The sequence below is a fragment of the Odocoileus virginianus genome, chromosome 9, assembly GCF_023699985.2.
Source record: "Odocoileus virginianus isolate 20LAN1187 ecotype Illinois chromosome 9, Ovbor_1.2, whole genome shotgun sequence".
Classification (NCBI taxonomy): domain Eukaryota; kingdom Metazoa; phylum Chordata; class Mammalia; order Artiodactyla; family Cervidae; genus Odocoileus; species Odocoileus virginianus.
The window spans coordinates 63,791,146-63,815,771 of record NC_069682.1 but is presented as its reverse complement, the minus strand read 5'-3'; the positions used below and the strand labels follow the sequence as shown (position 1 = coordinate 63,815,771).

General features: G+C 42.0%; 2 long non-coding RNA genes across 2 annotated transcripts in view; one reads left to right on the top strand and one right to left on the bottom strand.

The window, feature by feature from the left end:
- Positions 1–2,375: 2,375 nt before the first annotated feature.
- On the bottom strand, positions 2,376–8,494 carry LOC139036510 (uncharacterized). The gene is made up of 3 exons (XR_011489276.1): positions 8,413–8,494; positions 5,552–6,303; positions 2,376–2,605 (listed from the first exon to the last, which is right to left on the bottom strand). It is a non-coding gene; the product is annotated as an uncharacterized lncRNA (long non-coding RNA).
- The window catches only part of LOC110122281 (uncharacterized), a 48,744-nt gene continuing 31,707 nt past the window's right edge, over positions 7,590–24,626 (top strand). The window contains exons 1-3 of the long non-coding RNA XR_011489275.1: positions 7,590–7,624; positions 22,570–22,695; positions 24,315–24,496. This is a non-coding gene — a long non-coding RNA (uncharacterized lncRNA). The remainder of the gene's footprint in view (positions 7,625–22,569; positions 22,696–24,314; positions 24,497–24,626) is intronic.

The following is a 24,626-nucleotide window of genomic DNA, read 5'->3' as shown; positions in this document are numbered from 1 at the left end:
ACTGCACCCCCCCTTTCTACCTGATGAATTTCTCTTAATCGTCCTTCAGACATCACATCTTCCAGGAAGCCTTCCCCAATCCCAACATTTGGAGTTCACCTCTCGACAATGTTCATTGTAGTGTGAGAGTTTATGAATGGCAGGAATTGTGTCTTATTCATCACTGCATCACCATTGTCCAGCACAGTGTTTGCACATCACAGGCACGAAGTACATTTCATAAATGAACAAGCAAATGAATGAAGGAGTAATGCAAAACCTGAGAGAGCTTCGAAGGCCATTCTGAGGAATCCAGAAATGGGGAGTGGGAACAATTTTTAACTAGGTCATGGCCCATCACAGTCCATGATCAGTTGAATTTCAGAGAGAGAGGTAAAGTCACTGTGAAAGTGAAAGTGTTGGTCGCTCAGTTGTGTTTGACTCTTTGCAAACCCATGGACTGTAGTCCACCAGGTTCCTCTGTCTACGAAATTCTCCAAGCAAGAATACTGGAGTGGGTTGCCATTCCCTTCTCCAGTGGATCTTCCTGACCCAGGATCAAACCCGGGTCTCCTGAATTGCAAGCGGAGTCTTTGCCATCTAGTTGAGGCTGAGTATATTGAAGGGGCAAAAATGAGAAGTAGTTAATTCAGGAGTAAGATGACAGAATCCAAAGGATATCAATGGAGATGGAGAAGGGGAAGTAGAATCAGAACAACCACCTGAGGCAGAACTGGTAGGACTTGGTGATGAACTGAATGGAGATAATGGCGACAAATTACTCCTGAAAGACTAGATTCTGTTCAGAGTTGAGTTCTGTGCTGCGCAAATGCCTGAAAGCTCTTTGCTGCCTCTATCCATTCTGCAAACAGGTAACTTACTCCCAAATCTGGCTGATAATTCAGAATCACCTCAGGTGCTTTTAAATTAATACAGATTCTGAGACCCCACTAAGACCCACTGAATCAGAGCTGTTTATAAAGCTCCTAGGTGATTTAGATGACTTGCCAGGTTGGCAAATTCCTGGCTTAAGTGTCTAGTTTGTCAAAAATGTCCTTCCCTGCTTTCTTCTAAGTTTAGGCTGTTGTCTTCTCTAAGTCCGGATGGATGTGACCTCCCTTTATATTAATCCTCTCTCTTTTTTTTTATCTTGACTAGTTTACAAGATGTATTGATGTCTCTCTTTCAGGATGTTTATTTTCTCTGCACACGTCTCACTTCTGGCATTTACTAAAAGTAACGTGTGTTAAGCCATTTCAGTTGTGTTCAACTCTTTGCGATGCTATGGACTATAGTCCACTAGGCTCTTCTGTCCATGGGAATCTCCAGGCAGGAATACTGGAGTGGGTAGCCATGCCTCCTCTAGGAGATCTTCCTGACCCAGGGATCGAACCCACATCTTTTATGTCTCCTACAATGGCAGGCGGGTTTTTTTTACCACTAGCACCACCTGGAAAGCCCAGTAGAGTAATAGTGAACATGTTTTCCTTAACCTGTCTAAACTCAGTATTCTCACCTGTAAAATGGAGATAACACTACCTCCTCTTTGCTGCTATTGTAAGATATATTGAATACGCAAGTATATAGTATGTGCCTGAAACAGACTGGGCGCTAAATAAACATTTGATCTTCCCATTCTCAGCTAACTGCAAGGACTTTTAACAGAAGAAGCATGTCTTAGGTAAACATCTTTTATATCCCAAAGGAGTCTAGACCAATGACTTGTGCATACTCAGGGGATATTAAGTTAATGAAGAATCAGTCAACCAATTGATAAATAAATAAATCAATGGATGAAGAATGAATGAGTGAATGAAAATATTGGTCTCTAATAACCATTTGTTGTCTATAAGTGACCATCTCTGCTTGTCTCTAGGCTCAAGGCCTCCAAAGCCAGCTGCACATTATCATTTTCAAGGGACTTAAAAGTATATAGATCTCAGTTCTAATCCATGGGGAGATTCCCCCCCAACCACCACCACCACCAAACAGTTCTCTGGACACCAACTGGATGTCTTACAATTCAACCCAATTCTGACGTTATCTACCTGGAAATAGCATCAAAACCCATAGGTTATGGGTCCAGTCCCACAAGATAGCCCTCCTCAATCCACCCACTTAAGATACCAACTGAAAGCCCAGGTTGTCACCCATGCTTCTGACCAACCGGTTATACATCAGAGATTTCCATGACCCCCTCCTTCCTTGGGTTTCATTAATTTGCCAGAGCAGCTCACAGAAGTCAGGAAAGATTTTACTCTCTAGATCACTATTTTATTATAAAAGGATATAACTCAGGAACAGCCACTTGGAAAAAGGGCATAAGGCAAGGTGTGGAGAAGGCATGATAGCCTTCCATGCCTTCTCTGGGTACATCAGTCCCCCAGTACGTCCCTGTATTCACCTGTCTAAAAGCTCTCTCAACTCCATCCTTTTGGGCTTTTCGGAGGCTTCATTACATCAGAATGTTTGACTTCATTGGCCTTTGATTATTGATTCAGTCTCCAATCTCTCTCCCCTCCCTAGAGGTGGGGGTGGAGCTGAAAGCTCTGACCCTTCAATCACAAGACTGATGTCCTGGCATCCAGCCCCCATCCTTAGGTGTGGTCCAAAAGGCACTTCATACCTGCAACAAAAGGTACATCAGTAAGGTGGTTCTCATCAGTAAGGAAATTTCAAGAGTTTTAGGAGTTCTATGCCAGAAACAGGGACTCTAAATTTCTTATTATAAATCACAATATCACAGAATCCTTTAAAAATTCAGATACCTAAGTTCTGTCCCAGATCTGTGAATCAAAATATCTGGTAAGTGGAGGCCCGAGAATCTGAATTGTAAAATATCTCTTCTTAGATTCTGATGCACAACCCATCTGGGGAAACCACTGCTCTAGAGAATCAGTAAGAGGCCATATTGCTTTGTTTAATGTAAGGAGATATGTTTCTTGTTCTACAGTAGTTATTGAAAGTTTCATTTCGATTGATTGCTCAAAACATGTCCATTAAGGTCCAACATCTGTTTAATAGATATATCCCATTACACTCTTGTACTTAGGGCCACAGTCAAGACCTGACATAATCGGAGACATGGTTTAAACAAACTAATTACATAAGGGAACCCAGGGGCTGTGCTGAGCAGGGGTCATTGAACATGACATATGCCTTAAATCAAAACCAGGCATCGGGGGAAAGTAAGATATCCCAAGCTGGAGTTACGCAGCTTGGGGATTCTATAGCAGGTATTCCTAGGGCCAGCCTGGTGTGGGGACTCTGTGAAAAACATTGCTGCCACCACCACCTCCCACTGCCTCAACATTTGACATTTCTGAAACCAGGCTGGACACAGATTAAGGAGACATCTGGCAAATAAAGAGACTCTCACTCCTTTTTGCCGGGGTGTTCTGAAGCTTGGTATTGCTGAAAAGAAATCTCTGGGGTGGCTGAATGATCAGTTCTGGCCCTTCATGAAGTGGTAGTCGCTTAGGTATTTGCTTCCATTTTTCCCTACCTCACTCTCACAGCCTTGGGATTTGCACCTTCCAGTAAGACATTAGCACTTTGTCTCAGATTCTGTTCTAGGGCATCCAGACTAAGACATTAATTGCTAGGCACTTTTCTGTGCACTTCATATACACTATACTTTCTTTAATCCCTGACCATCCTTCTAACAGAGTATCAATATGCCTTTTTATAGAAAAGAAAACTGAGGATAACACAGTTAACTTGTCCAAGGCAATTCACCCAATATGTGGCAGGGACAAGATTAAAACATACACTCTTGCACTTCAATGTTTATGTTCCTAAAAACTATACGTGATTCCATCCTCCAACTGGTGATGGGGCTTTCTAGCAATCAGTTAAATATGGTGAAACTTGTTGGTAAGCTTCTCCCAGCATGCTTACATAAACTAAAGCACAACGACTCGGATCAGCCTCATTAGGTTGGACTATAAAGATATTTTCTGCTCGATACACTGTGAACATTTTAACCAGGACTGCCCTCACCAGGTAGGCTTTCTCAATGGCTCAGCAGGTAAAAGAATCCACCTGCAATGCAGGAAACGCAGGAGACAGGGGTTTGATTCCTGGGTTGGGAAAATCCCCTGGAGGATGAAAGGGCAACCTGCTCCAGCATTCTTGCCTGAAAAATCCTGTGGACAGAGGAGCCTGGTGGGCTACAGTCGCAGAGTCAGATGTGGCTGGATACACAGAGCACAGTTACACGAGGCACATACTCACTTTCACATCTGCCTGCCCTATACCGAAGCTGAGAGCTTCCGATGGAAAAAAAATGTTATTTATCCTTGTCTCCACGGAGTCCATCTTTGTGTCTATGTATTAGTCGCTCAGTCATGTCTGACTCTGCAACCCAATGGACTGTAGCCTGCCAGGCTCCTCTGTCATGGAATTCTCCAGACAAGAATGCTGGAGTTGGTTGGGGTTGCCATTCCCTTCTCCAGGGGTTCTTCCCAGCCTAAGGGATCGAACCCACATGTCTTATGTCTTCTGCATTGGCCACTTAGTTGCTCAGTCATGTTTGACTCTTTGTGACTCCATAGACTGTAGCTTGCCAGGCTCCTCTGTCCATAGGATTCTCCAGGCAAGAATACTGGAGTGGGTTGCCAATCCCTTCTCAAGGGGATCTTCCTGACCCAGGGATTAAACCCAGGTCTCCTGCATTGTAGGCAGATTCTTTACTGTCTGAGCCACCAGGTAAGCCCTGGAAGGTGGATTCTTTACCACTAGCACCATCTGGGTGGCAAATGCTTAAGTAATAAACTGAACAATGAATTAATATATGTTAGAAGAGGTACTTTCACTTTGTTTATGCCTGCAACATAATAATTATTTGAAAGTGAGTTAACCACAAAATGAGTTTAAAAAGAAACTGCATAGAGTTTAACTTAACTACACCTTAAAAACTTGACCTGAACCTACAGTCCTTCCTTAACTAGCAAGAGCTACATTCCCCAGCCAATTGAGGCACAGGTGTACATGGCATCCTGGTTTGCCGGGCCTCTTCTTATATCCTCTTCCAGAACCGTTGATGTCACTTATCAAGATCTTTACCAAAACTCTACCAGGATCCGAGTCAGTTTCAAATGTCTCTGATGTTTTGCAGGGTAAATGACTTTGAAATAGAGCAAAACCTCGAATGTTCATCCACAACTCAAACATCCCTTAGTGTAAAAGTGTGTCCTGTAAATTGACATTCAAAGTGATGTTTGGCTACAGCCAATCTAGGTTTCACTCCCACCGCGTGCTGCCTTCACTTCCTCTTTGGTCTTCAAGTTAGTTCTTCCAGGATGAACTCTCCCTCAACTGGTCTTCTGGTCCCACACTGTCTCCTACTACTTGCTGGTGAATACCTACCTTCTGTAAGGCTTTTTCTCTTTACTATTTTCTCTTCCATTTCTGCTCTCATCAGATGCTATGGCTCTTATCTAGAATGAACCATTCCTTTTTGGACACCCCCTGCCCACCATAAATTCTTCTAAAAGATGAACAACTCAACCTTGATTTCCTCTTGTAACATATTATTTTCACCAGACTGGAAATCACATTTCTAACTCACCTGCGAGAGAAAGACCCTTGTGTAGGGGTGAGCAGGAGATACGGTTTCGATGGGGCAGAGCCCTGAGCAAAGAAAGGAGTCCAACATAGAGGCTGTGACTCACACAGACGCTTTGTAGCTGAGGAGTTGTGCCTTTTTTTGGTTTGAAATATTTCCATCATATTCAATAAAATGGATTGCAGAAATTTTTTTAAAAGTATCTCTGTACACACTAAGGCTTGGTGTCTGATTCCAAAGGATGCTTCAGTATTTTCATTTTTGTTTTGTTTTGTTGGTTTTGGTTTTACTCTTCATTCAGTTACATATACTAATCCAGCAAGTATACCTGTTAATTGTTATACACACTTGGAATGCTTCTGGGTTTTACAAGATTTGCATTGGAGGAAAATTAAGGAAAATCAAGCAGTGATTCTTGACCCCTCCTTCCCATCCAGCCACACAGTAGAAGCACTGGGATCCCAGCCTCAAAGCTCCTTCTCTTCTCTTAAGTGACTCGGGCTTCCCCACATTCAGTGGTAGGATTCTCTTCTCATTTATCTATGATATGATGACAGACTGATTAATTTTTTAAGAAAACACCAGACAGTATAATGCAATAAAAGGTCTGGGAAAGGAGAGGAAGTCCTAGTACAAGTGCTCATGTCCAGAGCTCCATCTACCAATCAAGATTGTTGGAAGAGCAGTTTGAAGGAGGAAATGCAGAGTGTGATACTGCGAAAATCTGCAACTTCTCTGAAACTGACTTTCACCACCTGTGAAATGGAAACAATAATAATAACAATAACACACTTTCCTTCTAGTGCTTCACAAGTCAGTTTTAAGGGAAAAAAAAATAAGATAACATGTGTCAAGTGCTTGATAAACTGCAAAAGTTCTAAGCAGTTGTAAGTTATTACATCACACCCAGAGTTCAGAAAGACAATTAGGCACCCACATTATACCACAGATTCAACTGTGATTAATGCATTCACTTTGGGAACTCTAGGAATTAATAACCATTTGCCATACATTCATTATGATCACATTAATCATTATAATTGATTGGTTAATTAGCTAATTATGGTTATAATGTAGATGTCATATGCATTTCCATAGGAATTCTTTGGTAATTCAACATTAATTAATGCCTGACCTTATCTTGATGCTAAACAGATCATGGGAATGACCTTCTAGCATCTGATTTGGTCCAAAGGGGACTTCACAGAAGAATACAATGAAGCAGGCATCGCGATTTTCTGAACACTGGGTTTTAGTTGAAGAGTAGAAAGAATTTTTGAAAAAGTAAAAAGCTTAGAATTTTTTTCTTTTTTAACAGGTACTTTCAAATTTTTTCATTTTCTCTTTGTACAAACCCCATGCAGGAAATAGTGGTTCATTACTACTGTCCTAGATCCTCAAAGCAAGATTTTTCTCAAAATGGGAAGGAGAGTATCTGAGAGAGAAAAGAGAAGCAGTTACTAAAAGCTAACTACCTGTCCACTGCTTTGCTGGTGACCACAGAAACATGAGAGTCCCTATTCTCTGTCCCCAGGAATCTCACCATTTTCTAGGAGTCTCAAGTTTGTACAAGAAGCATAGAAAAATCAGGGATGTTTGAGGGGAAATTTTATTATGTTTATCACTTGTTGTAATAGTTTACAAATTTGGGAATAATAGTAAGGTGTTTAAGGGAAATCAGAAATAATGCTTGAATGAGGCAGGAAAAGTCAAGTATTTACTATGGTGAATTGGCAAAAATTACTATATTTTGAAAACCCTCAAAATTTGGAAGTTAGCTAAATCTAAATTAATTGAAAGCTGGCAAGTATGGCAAATCAAGTAATTACACATATTTTCTGTTAACTCATTGACTGCTGTTTTATATTTCTAGGGTATGTATTGTCCTAAAAGTGAAATATCTTTAAAAAAAATACAAAGTGGAAACATTGATATTCTGGGTTTCCTAGATGATTAAACCACCTTAGTCACCACTGAAATTTAAGACATGTAACATTTGGAACACATTACAAAATCCATGAAATGTGATGTCATACAAGATTAACATCTGAGATTCCAACTGCTACTATCACGAAAGTAAGTTTTTAAAAAATTATTTGAATGTATCCATTAGCAGAAAATACTCATTTCCTCCTAAGACAAAAAGTTCAAATATAATTACATTTAATGCATTAATAGAAGAATTCGGTGATTTTTACTGTGATCAAGGAATTTGAGCCAAAATTGTGGGGGTTCTTTTTCCCTAAAGAAAAGGTGAAATAAAGCTCTAATAATACATTTGGAATAGTCCCAGTTAAATTAAGAACTTGTAAGTAGAGTCATTTAAGGTGATAAAAGGGCACACATAGAATTAATCAGCTGATGGAAGCCGACCATGTTTAAGTTACTGCCTTGAGAAGGGATTGGCACTGGCTCGGGTTCTTAGAAAAGTAGGTGCTAAGACAGGATCCAAAATACAAGAGATGCATTGGAAGTAAAAGTAGACTGAGCTAGAGAAGGTAGAAAGAGCCTTCAGACCATGATGCAGATCTGATATCTGCAAAGGACTGTAGGAAGGAAGAAGGGCTAAGCAGTAAAGATTTCAGACTTCTGAGCAGTTTCAAGAAAATTCTCAAGTCAGTTAGGACTGGGATAAGAGTCCACCTCAATACCTCCTCCATTGTGAAGCCAGTTTCTTGATCCCTAAGCACCTGTGAGCGGTACTGGCTGAAGATCTGTGGGAAGAAAAGGTAAACTCAGACTCAGAATAGGTGTCCATCTCTGCCAGAAGATGGCAGAGATCTGCTGGCTCTTCTGGGAAGGAAGGAGCCACATGAAACCAGTTTGCTAACAAACGACCATTTGGTCTCCTCAAGAAATAGCACCTCAGTGTTGGTTGTCGTTGCTGGGAAAGTTGGACATATGGGGGCAGCGGCAGCTAGACTGGCTTGAGTAAGCGGAAGCTCACACTACTGAGGCCACGGTAAACTCCCATCTGTCGCCACGGTTACTGTGTCCACATGCTGAGCTCTGGGGTGGCCAGTAATGAGAGCTGTTTAATGTCACCAGGCTGAGTCATTTTTGTCTACTTGGTTGTTCCAGGGCTTCTTACACAGCTAATGTTTTTCTGTTTGGGACTGAGGTGTGATACAAAAATCCTTAGGCTTTCTGCCCACTCTCCCATGTCCATCCACATGCCTCTACCTAAGACTTCCTTGGCTTAGACTGTCTAGGCCATTTCCTTCCAGGTCCCTGACCATATGGCCAAGTCATTCACCACTGCCTCAGAGTCTAGATACACTCTCACCTCGGGCTACTTAGCTTTCCACACAAAGCTGATGATTGGGTGACTGGATTATAGGCTGAACTGTGTTCTTCCAAAATCCACATGTCCTGACTCCTGGTATTTCATAATATAACCGTATTTGGAGGTAAGGTTTTTAAAGTGATAATTAAGTTAAAATGGGGTTTTTATGGCCTTAACCCAATCTGACTGTGCCCTTTTTTGTTTGGCTGGTTTTTTAATTTCTACAGTGTTGTGTTAGCTTCTGCCACACAACATCACGACTCAGCCATAATTATACAAACTCCCCCTTCCTCCTGAGCCTCCCTCCCCTTCCCCCATCCCATCCCCCAGGTCATCACAGAGCTAGGATGCTAGGACGCACTGGGGTCCGTATGCTACACAGCAACTTCTCACCAGCTGTCTATCTAACATACAACATGGTGTCCGTAGTTGAAAATATTGTACTGTATCACCAAAATTTGCTAAGAGAGTAGAACTTAAGTGTTCTCACTGAAAACAAAACAAAAAAGGGAAACACGTGAGGTGATGGATGCACTAATTAACTGGGTAGTGGGAATCCTTTCATCATGTATCCATGTATCACATCATCACATTGGACATTCTCTGCATACGAATGAGGTCCATTCCAAGAGTGTGTTCCTAAGTCCAGTTTGTTTGTAAGTCCAAAAAAGTTAGCCTAGGTTCCCAACTAACGCAGTCAGTTACATAGCGCATAGTTGCTACATCACCTCCGACTCTTTGTGACCCTTTGGACTATAGCCTGCTGGGCTCCTCTGTCCGTGGGATTTTCCAGGCAAGAATACTGGACTGGGTTGCTATTTTCCTCCTCCAAGGGATCTTCCCAACCCAGAGATCGAACCCACAGTCTCCTGCGTCTCCTGCATTGCAGGCAGATTCTTTACCCCTTGAGCCATCGGGAAGCCCCAGCTATATAGTACTGTACTGTAATAGGTTTATAATACTTTTCACACAAACAATACATTTTAAAAAACCAAACATAAAATAAAGAAAACATTTTAAATCTCACAGTATAGAATCTTGCAAAGTACAGTGGTACAGTACAACAGCTGGTACCAGGGGCCGCCACTGAGTGAACAGTCAAGAAGAGTTACTGTTCTTGGCTAGAGGAGGGAGAGGAGGTGGGAGACGGCAGAGCTGAAGGATCGTCAACAATAGGAGATGAAGGGCAAGCTGCAGTTTCACTCACCCCTGACGGTGATGAAATGCACGTTTGCATCTTTGAAAGTTTGCAACTTGAAGATTCATATGTAGGGGCTTATTGTATTATAACTTTATTTTGGAGAAGGAAATGGCAACCCACTCCAGTACACTTGCCTGGAAAATCCCATGGACGGAGGAGCCTGGTAGGCTACAGTCCATGGGGTCACAAAGAGTCGGACACGATTGAGCGACTTCACTTTCACTTCACTTTCAAAGCTGGAAAAAAAAAAGTCAATCATTAAAAGGGCACTTGCAGGAATGAAGCTGCCTTAGCACCCCCTACTGCAGTGACTCACTGGTGTCTCGTGGGAAGCCTGGCCAAGGTGCCACTCTTGGGGCAGATCCAGAAATGCCCCAGCTGGAAGTCATCAGTCAACGGCATCCCCCACACAGCATTTTCATGGCCACCACGGGGCAACAAAAAGGTAAAAACAAGGTGCCACATTAGTGCCTCCTACTCCTCGGAGGACACAAATGTTACTGTTATCCAAGTGGCCTTATCACGAAGTCTTGGAAAGTTTTAGGACTAAGTCTTGAGTCTTGTGAGAGAGTTAAGGCACAGGGAAAAACAGGATGACTTCTCCAAAGCACCCTTCCTTTGTTCTTCCATCAGCTGGGATCAGCTGTTTGGCAGGAGAAGAGAAATAGAGAGAGAAATGAATGAGAATGAATCATTGAACACACTCCCACCTCAGGGAAACATTTTATTGGATTTGTTTCTCTTTGATGCCAATTAAGCCCATGGGGTAGAACAGGTCAGTGAGTGAACATGTGGGCTGGGGGAGTGGATACAGGATCTGCCTATAGTTACTGTGCCCTGGTTATAATTTATTATTAACTCTCTCTTCTGTGCCATGGTCTGTTGGGCCGTTCCAGGGGTCCAGTTCCTGGGGCCAGGACCGTGGCTCATCCAGGCAGATCAGACGGAACATTTTATTTACTTGCTTCTCTCCTTAAATCTAGGATGACTCAACCTGGCCCAAGGCAGAAAAAGTTTTCTTGACCTTGGATGAAACAGTGAGCTTTGGGAGAACTCAGAGTTAGACTACCAGCTACCCTGCTTCACTTATCATTTGACAAATTAGAAAGATCTTGGTGGAAGAACTTCATAACTTTGATTCCATCGCCTTGTCCTAAGAACCTAAATAAACATTTTTTTTAATGTTCATTTATCATGTTCCAGATGTAGTGTTACTCTCCCTGAGTTCATTCATTCACTCAACAAATATTTACTGAGGGTTGCTGGTGGTCTAGCCCTATGCATATCAAGTGTGAAATATACAACCTTGAACAAAATAGACAGGATCCCTCATTGGGTGATGGTGAAATATGGAGTACAGAATATCAGCTATATCAAAATATCATAATTTCAGATGGTGCTCACCTCTATGAGGTAAATGAAGGAAAAGAAGTGAGTGACCTATGTTACAAAATGTAATCTCCTCAAATCATCACAGTAGACAGGGGCTAATATTCCTATGTTATCTCTGAGAGAAAGGATGTTCAGAGGGGTTATTTAACCTACGGAAGTTCCAACAGAACAGACAGGAATGGGAATTTGAATACAGACCAATATTTGAGTTAATATACCAACCTCACTTAGGCCAGAAGAGTTTAAAATCTCAGGTCAGCTTTCAATTACAGAAACAGTCCCCTCTCCCTGGTCTTTCTTTTTTTTAAAAAAAAGTATGTATTTATTTCTAGCTGCACTGGGTCTTCATTGCTGTGTGTGGGCTTTCTCTAGTTGCAGCGAGTGAGGGCTCCTTTCTAGTTGCCGTGCATGGATTTTCTCATTGCAATGAATTCTCTTGCTGTGGAGCATGGGTTCTGGAGCCCACAGGCTTCAGTAGTTATGGCCACTGTTTCTCTGAAGTTTAGATTAGTTTCCCTGAAGCATGTGGAATCTTCCCACACCAGGGATTGAACTGGTGTCCTCTGCATTGCAAGATGGATTCTTAACCACCAGACCACCAGAGAAACCCCTCCCTAGTCTTTCTTTTGCACGATATGTTCCAGCTAGATGGCATTCTTACAATTTCTGAAAGAGTGCCAGCATCCTCTTCCTCCAGTCCACAGGCTGACCAAGAGCTTTCCCAGGCTTGGGGTACTCCCCCATGTCACTCTGGGTGATGGATTTACATGGCACTCGGCCACATCTTTGAGCAACACTGACTCACATAGAAAGTACTTCTTCTTTCATCTGTTTTTCTCTCCTTCTGATGTTATTGAGAAGACAGTTTAGTACTAGACAAACATTTTTGACCACTTGCTGAATCCCTCCTCTAAAAAAAAAAAAAAGATTTACTGAGGCACAATTGGCATATAATTATCACAAATTTTTTAAATGTGTTTGCTCCTTTTAACATCTATGTGAGTTCTGGCTGAGTTTCAATGTATCTTTCTCCTCATCATGGATCATAATTTGTTACTTCTTTACACACCCAGTAATCTCCAATTGGATGCAAGACATTGTCCATTTTACTTTGTTACAACTGGAGATTTTTATATTCCTAAAAATATTAGATTGTTCCTGGTTATAGGTAAGTTATTTGGAAGCAGTTTAATTTTCTGGGATCTTGTTTCGAAAATGGGTTAGGTAAGATCAGAGAGGGCTTGTCAGGTGGTATAAGAAGGAAAGAACCTTCCTGTCAATGCAGGAGACAGACGCGGGTTCAATCCGTGGGTTGGAAAGATCCTCTAGAAGAGGGCACAGCAACCCACTCCAGTATTCTTGCCTGGAGAATCCCATGGACAGTGGAGCCTGGCTGGCTACCGTCCATGGGGTCACAAAGAGTTGGACATTCCCGAAGCGAGTTGGACATGACTCAGCACGTATGCAAGCACAAGATCAGAGGTGTACTGATCGCCCACTTCTGTCACAGAAGCCATCTGTGTGTTTACCCCCTTGCTCCACGAGTCACGAGGTCTCCAGTCTGATGGGAGTAGGCAGTCCTCACACAGGTCACTCTTAACTTGAATCCCTTCTTCATCTAAGTGTAGTGATCACTACTCAGTTGGATGTTTGGCGGGTGAGGGGGGTGCCTCTGCAGATACCTGGGGTTCCCTCTGTGCAGCTGTCAACCCCCTAGCCCCCCAGTACACTGTTCTGTGAATTCTCACTGCCTTCATATCCCTGGACTCTCAGCTCTGTCTTCTCAGCTATCAGGCTCCACCTGGGCTTCTCCTCCCTACGCTGCAATCTGCTGATTTTTATATTCCTATAAATATTCTTTAGCTTTGTTCTAGAAGGAAGTTAAATTACTTGGAAACAGTATGGTCCTTGGAGGTCTTGTTTCTAAGATTTGTTAAGTGGGATCAGAGCAGTTCTCACTGGCAGGCAGATTATTCCCTAAACAGGAAGCTGGGGCAGTCTCAGAGTTCACCTCATTCTGCCTCTTGCCCAGGTCTTGAAAAATATTACTGCATATATTTTATCTTTTTGTTGTTGTTGTGGTTGTTTTAATAGAAAGCAAAAACATAACCCTCATACTCCATCTTGGTGTGAAGAATCCTCATTTCTTCTTTTTTTTTTAAGCAAAGATAAAGTAGACCCGAAAGCTTAGGCAAAAATACAGGGTTAAAATTGAGTAACTTTGTCTTCTTTGCTTTATATTTCTTTTATGGTTAATTTATTTATAACACTCTATCCTGATTTTCCATTAATGGAACATTAAAACGTTAAAAAGTTCCAGAGTTAGGGACTTCCTTGGTGGTCCAGGGAAGACTCCACACTTCCAATGCGAGGGACCTAGGTCTGATTCCTGGTCTGGGAACTAAGATCCTACACACCATGGCCAAAAAAAAGTTTAAAAAGCTCCAGAGTTAAATGGATTTGTTCATGTTTAAAAGTAAATTCATTAAATCAATTTAAAGAAAATAATAAAGAAACAGCTGGGCAAGAAATCAGAACATTCCTCACTAGGGGAGTAAAGAGGTAACTCAGGCTCAGGGAGGGCAGATCTTGATGGCTCCAGACTTTCAACTTGACTCCATCCTAGCCTCCTTCACTCTCCTTGTGCTGAATTCCCCTTCCTGGCTTTGAGCTCCTCACCTTACCACCTACACCCACCCTGTGCTAATCTTTCTGAGAGCAAATGTCACACTCTAGTGATATCTTCACCTCCTGCGTCAGCCCCCGTTGTTTTGCTCTAAATCTGTGCCACCCAGTCCAAGAGCCACGAGTCACATGTAGACCCTGAGCACTGGACACTTGGCCAGTCTCACTACGATTGTCAGTGAGGAATACACACTGGGTTTAGAAGACCGAACAAAAAGAATTTAGACTATCTCATGAAAGATGTTCATACTCAGTACATGAAATAGAATGCTTAGGATAGTTCTGCTCAGTCATGTCTGACTCTTTGTGACCCCATGGACTGCAGCACGCCAGGCTTCCCTGTCCATCACCAACTCCTAGAGCTTACTCAGACTCATATCCATTGAGGTGGCGATGCCATCCAACATCTCATCCTCTGTCATCCCCTTCCCCTCCCACCTTCAATCTTTCCCAGAATCAGGGTCTTTTCCAATCAGTCATTTCTTCACATCAAGTGGCCAAAGTATTGGAGTTTCATTTTCAGCATCAGCCCTTCCAATGAATATTCAGGACTGATTTCCTTTAGGATGGACTGGTTGGATCTCCTTGCTGTCCAAAGGACTTTCAAGAGTCTTCTCCAACATCACAGTTCAAAAGCATCAATTCTTCGGTGCTCAGTTTTCTTTATAGTCCAACTCTCATATCCATATGTGACTATTGGAAAAACCATAGCTTTGACCAGACAGACCTTTGTCTTCTAAGAAATGTCTCTGCTTTTTAATTTGCTGTCTAGGTCGGTCATAGCTTTTCTTCCAAGTAGCAAGCGTCTTTTAATTTCATGGCTGCAGTCACCATCTGCAGTGATTTTGGAGCCCAGGAAAATAGATTAGAATGAGTTGAGTTCAGTTCAGTTCAGTCACTCAGTCATGTCCAACTCTTTGCAACCCCATGGACTGCGGCATGCCAGGCCTCCCTGTCCATCACCAACTCCCAGAGTTTGCTTAAAATCATGTCTGGGCTAAAGAAAATAATTATGAAAATTAATTCCACCTTTTGCTCACCTTTTTTATAATATGACTCCTAGAAGTTTTGACATCATATATGTGGATAGCATTTCATTTCTTTCAGACGGCACTGTTCTAGCCGCATCATCCATGGACACCTCCCAACTGTCAGCGGTTCCCCTGTGGCTTCCCTTGAGACTTCCCTGGTGTCTCAGCTGGTAAAGAATCTGCCTGCAATGTGGGAGACCTGGGTTCAATCCCTGGGTTGGGAAGATCTCCTGGAGAAGGAAAAGGCTACCCACTCCAGTATTCTGGCCTGGAGAATTCCATGTACTGTATGGTCCATGGGGTCACTAAGAGTCAGACACGACTGAGCGACTTTCACTTTCACAAATGTCAGCACAACATCTGACCGAGAAGAGAAACTTACCAAGCAGGTGTCAGATGCTAGTAAGTGAATGAAAAAGTAAATGAGTGGCTTTAACTGGATTGAAGTTCAAAAGGGGAATATCGGAGCCTAGAGATAGCCATAATTTCCTCATCCTTGTAATGGGAATAATAATTTATGCCTCATAGAGATACTGAAGATAAACTGAGGTTGTTTATCTCAGTGGAGAAATCTTAACACTGAACCTGGGGCAACGGGCAGGTCAAGAGAAGTTAGACCTTATAGGGAAAACATCTCTGCTTCAACTCACGCCGTGTGAAGGACCTTAGCAGCTGTGTACAAAGAAAGATGAGAAGGAGATTCTTTTTGGTGAGTTTTCTCTTGCATGTTATACAAATGTGCTTTATATGCTTCTCCAGGCTCTTGTATAAGAGCCCAGCTTTGTGGCTTATAAACATTTGCCTCTGGCCCAGCCCCCACTACTCACTGGTGTCCTGATAACCGGTTCTTTATAAGTCATGGTGTGTGTGTGTGTGTGTGTGTGTGTGTGTGTGTGTGTGTGTGTGTGTGTGTGTGTAAAACACTTTCTCCCAGGTCTTATCTTATTGCTAAAAATAATGTACTTGTAAATTGCTTTATAAATTATTTATCATGAGGGGCTTCATCATGGAACGAGTGCTACAATGTACTGTGAAATGGGGGGCAGGGAGGACCGGCAAGGAAGGAGGGAGAGAAGGAGGCATTGGAATCACTTATAAATAATATATTCATTGGTCAAAGAAAGTTCTCGCCTTTTATGAAGTGTTTGGATTCTGTCTTGCATACTAAGTGAGCATTCTCTTGCGGACTCCTTGGTGGTCCACCCCAGCCTCCTTGCTGCTCTATCCCTGAATCTGGTGATTAGGATGCTGTGTATTTATCTCAGCCAAAACCACAATTGCCACGTCTCATCACCTGGAAATAAACAGCAAACGGGGCTGACTGTTACTGCTGAGGAAACGCAAAGATGTGTTGGCAACTCCTGGGAACTGAGTCTGAGTTGCTGAGTTGGGCTCTGCATTTGGTATTCATCACGTAAGTGCTGAGCCTAATGAAGGCATTTGGTATTCATGTGGATGTCACATGTATTTCCAGAGACGCTGGGCTCTAATTTAGCATGGGTTAATGGACACCTCTATTAAAGTGTTATCGAAAGTTTGACATTCAAATAACCCAGTTTGAAAATCAGACAAACCTAGACATTAAATCTGAAGGGGAGAAAATGTAGGAGAAGTCAAGTATATAAATGCCAACTTTAGACAGAAACATTAATCTGCCGTGGAGAGGGACGATGGGTTGGTCCAAGTGCTTCTTGCCCTTTTGCTTTGCCTGGCTCCTCCCATACCTAAGTTTTGGCATCTTCCCTGACTGCCTTTGCCAACATTTCTGTGATAAGTAAAAAAGAGGGGACAGAAGAAAGGGCAGAGTTATATTAAATAAAAGGTGCCACTCACCTCCTAAAATTTCCCACCATATCCTTGGCTCTTGTGTTCTAATCTTTTCAGTAACTGTCTGAGGCACGTTTTATTATTCCCAAATAGAATGAAATTGAAAACCCATAGAACATAACTGATTCTCGAAGGGTCACACTTAGCTAGTAAAATAATAGGAAAAGGTTAGAACAGTCACTATACTAATATTATGTTCTCTTTTCATTAGTTTCACAAATATTTATTAGACACTAATTTGGTGCCAGACTCACTAGCCGGTTGATGTTAGTGAATAAAATAAACTCTTGTACAATGACTTTGGGAATGTTTTACTTTTTATTCATTTATTGATTTTTGGTTGTACTGTGTCTTCATTGTCGTGTGAGGGCGTTCTCCAGTTGTGGCAAGCGGGGCCTACTCTCCAGTTACAATGCACAGGCTTCTCATTGCAGTGGGTTCTCTTGCTGGGGCACTCAGGCTTCAGTAGTTGTGGTCTGCAGGCTTAGTTGCCTCACAGCATGTGGGTTCTTCCTGGACCAGGGATTGAACCTATGTCCCCTGCACTGGTAGATGGATTCTTAACCACTGGACCACCAGGAAAGTCCCTCCAACAGTATTTTATTAACTAAACTTATGCTTACTTTATGACTCAGAAACTTCACTCCTAGCTATTTACCTAAGATAAATGCATGTAATCAAATAAGTGTGGCCTCTTTATCACCAAAAACAAAATAAATGAATGTAATAGGATATAATGGAATGCATAGAACCCCTTTACTCATAATATTCAAAAATAAAAAGTAGCTCAGATGTCCATCAGTAGAACAGATTGTAGTATAAACATATATCCATACAATGGAATACTACTCAGCAATAAAAAGAAAGAGCCATTGATATTTGTCACAACTTGAATGAATCTTAAAAACACTATGTTGAATGAAAGAAGTCCTACAAAAAAGAATACATACTCTATCATTCCATTTATATGAAATTCTAGAAAAAGAAAAACTAATCAATATCAAAAAAATCAGAATAGCAGTTGCCTCAAGGACGAGTGGAGTTGAAGTTTAACTAAGAGGGAACACAAGGAAACTTTTTTGGGTGGCATTAAAATTTTCTGTGTTGATAGGGACTTGGGTTATATTGGGTTGTATAGTCACCAAGTCATATCCTGCTTTTGCGATCCCATGGACTATAGCCTGCCAGGCTCCTCTGACCATGAGATTGTCCAGGCAAGCATATTGGAGTGATTGGCCATTTTTTTCTCCTGGGAATTTTCCTGACCCAGGGATCGAACCCAAGTCCCCTGCACTGCAGGCAGATTCTTTACCAACTAAGCTATCAGGGAAGCCCCTTAAGTCATATCGGTGTACACTTTCAAAGCTCATCAAACTGTGAACTTAATACTTGTGCATTTAACTCTATGTGCATCTTACCTCAAGAACAAAAGAAGAAATCATAAATGAATATTGAACTCTGGTTCATAATGATGGACATGCTGCAGTGCTTAGGGATGAAGTACACTGATGTCTTCATGCTAGGTTGAAATGCATCAAGTAGTAAGAATGATGGATAGAGGGAGGGAGAGGGTACGGGTGGATAAATATGTGTTAAAAATAATATATTAAAATATTACTTGTGTGATATAAGGGATGTGTATATGGAGGTTCATTTTACAGTTCTTTCAATGACGCTTTATGTTTAGCTTTTTCCATTAGAGCATGTTGAGGAAAAAACATTTTAAAATATACAAAAAGGCTTTCCCTGTGTTCCTGTGGCTGACATTTCAGCAGTGAAAAAAATAATTAAACAAGCTAAACACCCAGGCAAATATATAACTGCATATTTTGATGTTATGAGGAACATAGGGTACTGTGTGAGAAATATATTGAAAAAAAATTGTTAAATGGAAGATCAAGGGAAGCTTCTTTAGGAAAGTGGGGTTTAGAAAAGTGTGACATGACAATGAGAAAGGAACAATGATAAAAATTATGGGCATCCAGGTGAGAAGGAGGAGCATACCACAGAGGACAGCAGAAGTGAAGACCCCAAGATAGGAAAGACTTTAGCACAAGCATAAGACTTAGAAGAATATGAACATGACTGGAGTGTGGCCCACCAAGGAAAGAACCAGTGAGAGGTGAGGGTGGAAAGGTAGGCAGAGACCAGACCATTCACAAGTTTACAGACCCTGATGAGCTGGGAATCATTTCTGGGGTAGTCAGAGCACACCTGAGGTATTATGTTCAAAGCCCAAAGATAAAACAGCAACAGTAATGATCACTAATATGTATTAAGTGCATCTTAGATGCCAGGCATTGTCTAGAACCTTATACTTTAGCTCATTTAACTTCACCTCTCTCCAGGCTACATACTATTTTAAATAGATATATAAATATGCATGCCCTAGTTTTACTTAAGAAAACTGAAATTTGGGTGAGGTTAAATATTTTCCCAAATGTCCCACAGCTTATCCAAGGTGAAGATGGGATGTGAGTCTGAGATAAGGGGGCCTGGGAATTCTTAACTTGCCAGTGGAGAAGTCTCCCCAGAGTCACAGTGGTCTTCTTCCAATCTATAAAGCTACCATGGGTAAGAGAGCTTGTAGTTGTACCTTGTAATGACAAGAATCTGAATTAGTATCAGTGAGATAATATTCTGAAAAAGCAATTTTGAATCCAATGCTAGGGAAAAAAAATTGTAATGAACAAATTTTCCCGGAGATGGAAAAAGCCACAATAGGATCTATAATTAAGGAGCGATTTCCTTCCCTTGGAGCCACTGAAGCCCAAGTGAGATGGCCTCAGGACAGTGGGCCTTAAACATCACAAATAGGCTGGACCTGAGGACTTCGAATTGCCTCCCAGCCCTGAAATGGTGGGATGACCCATCAGACTCTGTTTGTGGCTGCGGTTTCTCCAGCAGGTTGGCAGCAGCTGTCTACTGAGAGCTGTATTAATAACGTCTTCATTGACACTGCATGCACAAACAACATTTTCCATTTAAGCCACATTCATTGGTGGCCTCAGGAGAATCGCCAGTGAGACTGGAATGCAGGCTAAATAGAGAAAGTCTGAACTGGCAGTGCAAGCACAGTTACCATTCGAGTGGGAAAGCTGTCTGGCATTTGCTGATTTATGATGCTGCTCTATGGGGGCTAAAGACAGGTAACCAGGAAGCGTCCAGTGCCTATGGACAGATCTCTATGGACTCAGATTTCTCAGAGTTTGGGAATACAGGGTATGTAGTTGTTTAGTAACTAAGTCATGTCCAACTCTTTGCGACTCCATGGACTGTAGTCTGCCAGGCTCCCGTGTCCATGGGATTTCCCAGGCAAGAATAGCTCAGTGGGCTGCCATTTCCTTCTCCAGGGGATCTTCCCAATGCAGGGGTCGAACCTGAGTATTCTGTATTGGCAAACAGAATCTTTACCACCGAGCTACCTGAGAAGCCCAGGGTATATAGTTACCTAAGTGGAAAAAAGTAGTTAAGGAGGCCAGCCAGGGTTGTCACCGCCATTGTGTGTTATAGGTGTCTATCTGTTCTATTTATCATTTGCCAACATCCTAACTCAGAAGTGGATGAGAAATGAAATGGTCTGAGGGTGTGCTGCTATGTGCCAGGCTCTGTTAGGGCACTCCGTCACAGCATCTCATTGAATCTTCACAATGACTCTGTCAATCTGCTTCTATCAGTATCCCAGTTTAAGGGGAAGACAGAGCTATTGAGTAACATTTTTGCACAATGGCAAAAACAGGAAACTGATATTCTAACCTACTCAAGTCAGACTCCACTGCTTCAGCCTAAGCATACATTCGTGAATGAATGACCATCTGCCTGAAAAATCACAAAGCCAAGGGACCTCCCTGTGGTCCGGTAGCTAGGACTCTGAGATCCCAGTATGGGGGACCTGGGTTTGATCCCTGGTCAGGGAACTAGATCCCTCTCGTGCTGCTGCTAGAGATCCCACAAACCAATGAAGATCCTACATGCCACAACTGAGACCCAGCACAGCCATTTTTTTGTTTTTTGGAGAATGTATGCTGTAGACCATGTGCTCTCATGCATGGACACAGACTTCTTCATTTCTTGCAACTGAATGGGTATAAAATGGTATTTTACTATAATCTTTTTTTTTTCTAACTGAGGGATAATTGCTTTACAGAGTTTTGTGGTTTTTTGTCATACATCAACAAGAATCAGCTATAGGTACACCCATGTCCCCTCCCTCTCAAACCTCTCTCCCATCTCCCTTCCCATCCCACCCTTCTAGATTGTCACAGAGCTCCTGTTTATGTCCCTGAGGCATACAGCAAATTACAATTGGTTATCTACTTACATGGTAACGTAAATTTCCATGTTACTCTCTCCATACATCTCACCCGCTCCCTTCTTCCTTCCCCAGTGTCCATAGATCTGTTCTCTACATCTGTTACTCCATTGCTGCCCTGCAAATAAATTCATCAGTGCCATATTTTAAGATTCTTCCGTGAATGTGTGTCAGTATGTGATATTTCTATTTCTCTTTCTGACTTACTTCACTGTGTATAATAGGCTCTAGGTTCATTTACTTCATTAGAACTGACTGAAATGCATTCCTTTTTTTCGATGGCTGAGTATTATTCCATTGTATATGTGCACCAAAGCTTCTTTAACCATTCCTCTGTCAATGGACATCTAGATTGCTTCCACCTTCTTGCTATTGTAAATAGTGTTGCAATGAACATTGGGGCACAAGTGTCTTTTTCAATTTTGGTTTCCTCAGAGTATGTGCCTAGTAGTGGGATTGCTGGCTTATATGGTGGTTTTATTCCTAGTTTTTTAAGGAATCTCCATACTGTCTTCCGTAGTGACAGCCAATATTTTTTTTCTATTACAAAGCCAATAAACCAGAACCATTAGTTTGGGATTTAAAAAAAATAAATAACATGGGAGGGGAAATTATTTCCAAAAAGAGCAAGAGTGAGGAAAGCAAAAGAGCCTCTCATGCAATTGCTTTATGCTTCCTAGTAGCCAAGCTGGAGAGAAAAGGAAAGAAATAGGCTGCCTGGCTGTCATGCCCACTAAAGGGAAGAAGATGAACTCATCTGGAGAGAGCAGCTAGCATCCTAGCTCTGAGCCTCATGTGCGTGGACGTATCTGAGCAAGTTCCCAGCTCCCAGGATGAGCAATGTCCAGGCTTAAAATCCTATGTCTGCCCATCTAGTCCATTTAACTGCCCTTCAAAAAAAAATTTCATTTCCAATTATGAAGTGTATTATTACTTATCCTGCAGTGGTCCTGGTCTTCTTAGGTATGATTTGAATTCAATGACACAAAATGTTTACCATTATCTGGAAAGGAAAGTTGGTGTAGTTTGACCAGCACATCTATGTCTCTATGGGCAAACCCTAGGGTTACAACGAGTTCAAGACTGCTCTGTCTATTCTGTTCAGTCTCCCCTTAGGTAGACAACTGAGAATCCATTGTCCTATGGCAGAAATGATGTAACTATAAGTGCCCTAATAAAATCTATCCCTAGCTTCCAGTTTGTCCAGTTGATTCTAAAATAGACTTTAATTGCTCTATCTTGGCTTTTGTCATATTATATACACCATCTCCTACTTTTCTGTTTCAGTAAGATGGCCTCTGCCTCACATAATATCTTGGTTCCTTTGTCTTGCTTGAGAAACATCATTTGAAGAATTTAAACAATAACAAGTTGTTCCAGCTTCTATGAAAAGGAAACCAAGGCTTAGGGGAGGTAAGGTAATGTCCTCAAGTTCATATATATTGTGTGATGAAGCTGAATTTCAAACCCAGGTATACCAGACCTAAAATCTCTTTTCTCTGTACCACCCTCTCTCTGTAGAGCAGACAATTAATAGCTCACTTTTATTATGGTGCAGTCACAGTGACAACCTAAACTTTTCTGTTAAGGCTCACATTTTTCCATGTTATTTCAATGTACGTGAAATTAAAAGATCAAACCTCACACCAGAATTTATAGTCTGTGTTGCTTTCACTTTAGGCAAGATGACTACTAAAACATCAGGCAAGCGTCTTATCTGCTCGTTTTTTTCTTGCACTCACTATTATTGTATTTCCAACAAAAGACTGTCCCTTTAAGAGTTAAGACCCTGGCAACTTGGAAATCCTGCTCTCTTAGCATCTGATTAAATATAAATAGGGAGGCAGGGTGCTCCCTCACTTGCGGTCCTTTCCCTGGACCACTGAAACATAGCTGAAGAGGGCAGGAAACAGGGCCAGCCCATTATCTATTAATTCTTAATAAACTGATGGATTATAACAATACATGGATGATGCAAAAGGATGGGTAGACAAGATCCTGTCAGTACCTAAGATCTATTTTGAATGAAAGCCAAGAAGCTGAAATGATACATCAGACGCCTGAGGAGACAGTGGAAGTCCATTTATAGTAAAGCCAGACAGATTTGAGTGGGAGAATCCCTGGCCATGTCTGAGGGGCTCCCTATGATCTCAGTCTGACCCAAAGCAATCGCATTAAACAGGTGCTGTTACCAAACCCTTCTCTAGGCACATGCCCAAAACTTTTACATTTGCCTCTGTCTTTACAGCTCAAATTATCTCACACTGGGTCTGAAAATCAAGGCTCAGACCACTTTGTCTCCCACTACTGGAGGATCCTAAGGTTACATTCTAAAAAAGACTATAGAGGAGACAGCCCAGAAGCCAGTTTAAGAAATCAGTTGTATCTTAAGCGCCATCTTTAATGGATTGGTACTGGCTGCTTAGAAGACTGTATGGCAGACTCTGAAGCTTTGTCCAAGCCCAGTAGGAAAGAGGCAGTAATTGATTAGTGTTGTCTTCCACAGACACAGGGAGTAGGATTGAAAGCAGCAAGTGTGTCTAACACTTGCCACATCTGAAAGAAGTTCTCTGTCTTTCTGATGTAGATGAGAATTTCCCATCAGTGTAATTAGTTTAACTGCCTGCAGCAAAGCTATGAGGCAGGCAAAGTCTCCGTTTCCAGAAAGAAGCAGATTATGGGTGGGACTACGAGGAATTAACCTTGAGAGGCAACCTCACAAAGACACGTGTGTCTCGCGGACATACTTCATTGCCCTGTCCGGCCTCACCAACGTCCTCTCTCCCCTGATCAATCGTAATCGTGAGATGTGAACACTTAAAGTCCATTTTTAACTCCTGGTTCCTAGAGTTGGCTCCTGTCCTGATATCTTTCTGTGTACATGCTCAACATAATTACCTAATAACCTTCCATCCCCTGATGAGAATCTGACTTCTCTAAGGATCTCAAAAATGTTCTCCAGGGCCTTTTTTGTTCTTCAGTCTTGGCACAGTGGGATACTCCTTCACATGCATTTATTTCAATCTCTTCAGTCTGCAAAGGAGAAGTCGAGGATGTAGGAAAGGCAAGAGATTTCTGAGAGATCACCCAGAGATACAGTGATAGGAGAGCAGTGATGCTGAATTCTGACTACCAGTCCACAACTTCCCAGTGTGATGTGTGTGATGGATCTGCTGTCGGGATCAGTACCGAAGAGTAATGTCATTCCTGGAAGGTAACACCTGATGCTTATGACACATCGTGTGACATATTCTTGCTGTCATAACCACAGTGGGAGCCTCCAGGCAAAGACATAAGCTATGTGCACTTGAGAGATATTGGTACATCTGGAGAACCACTGGGGA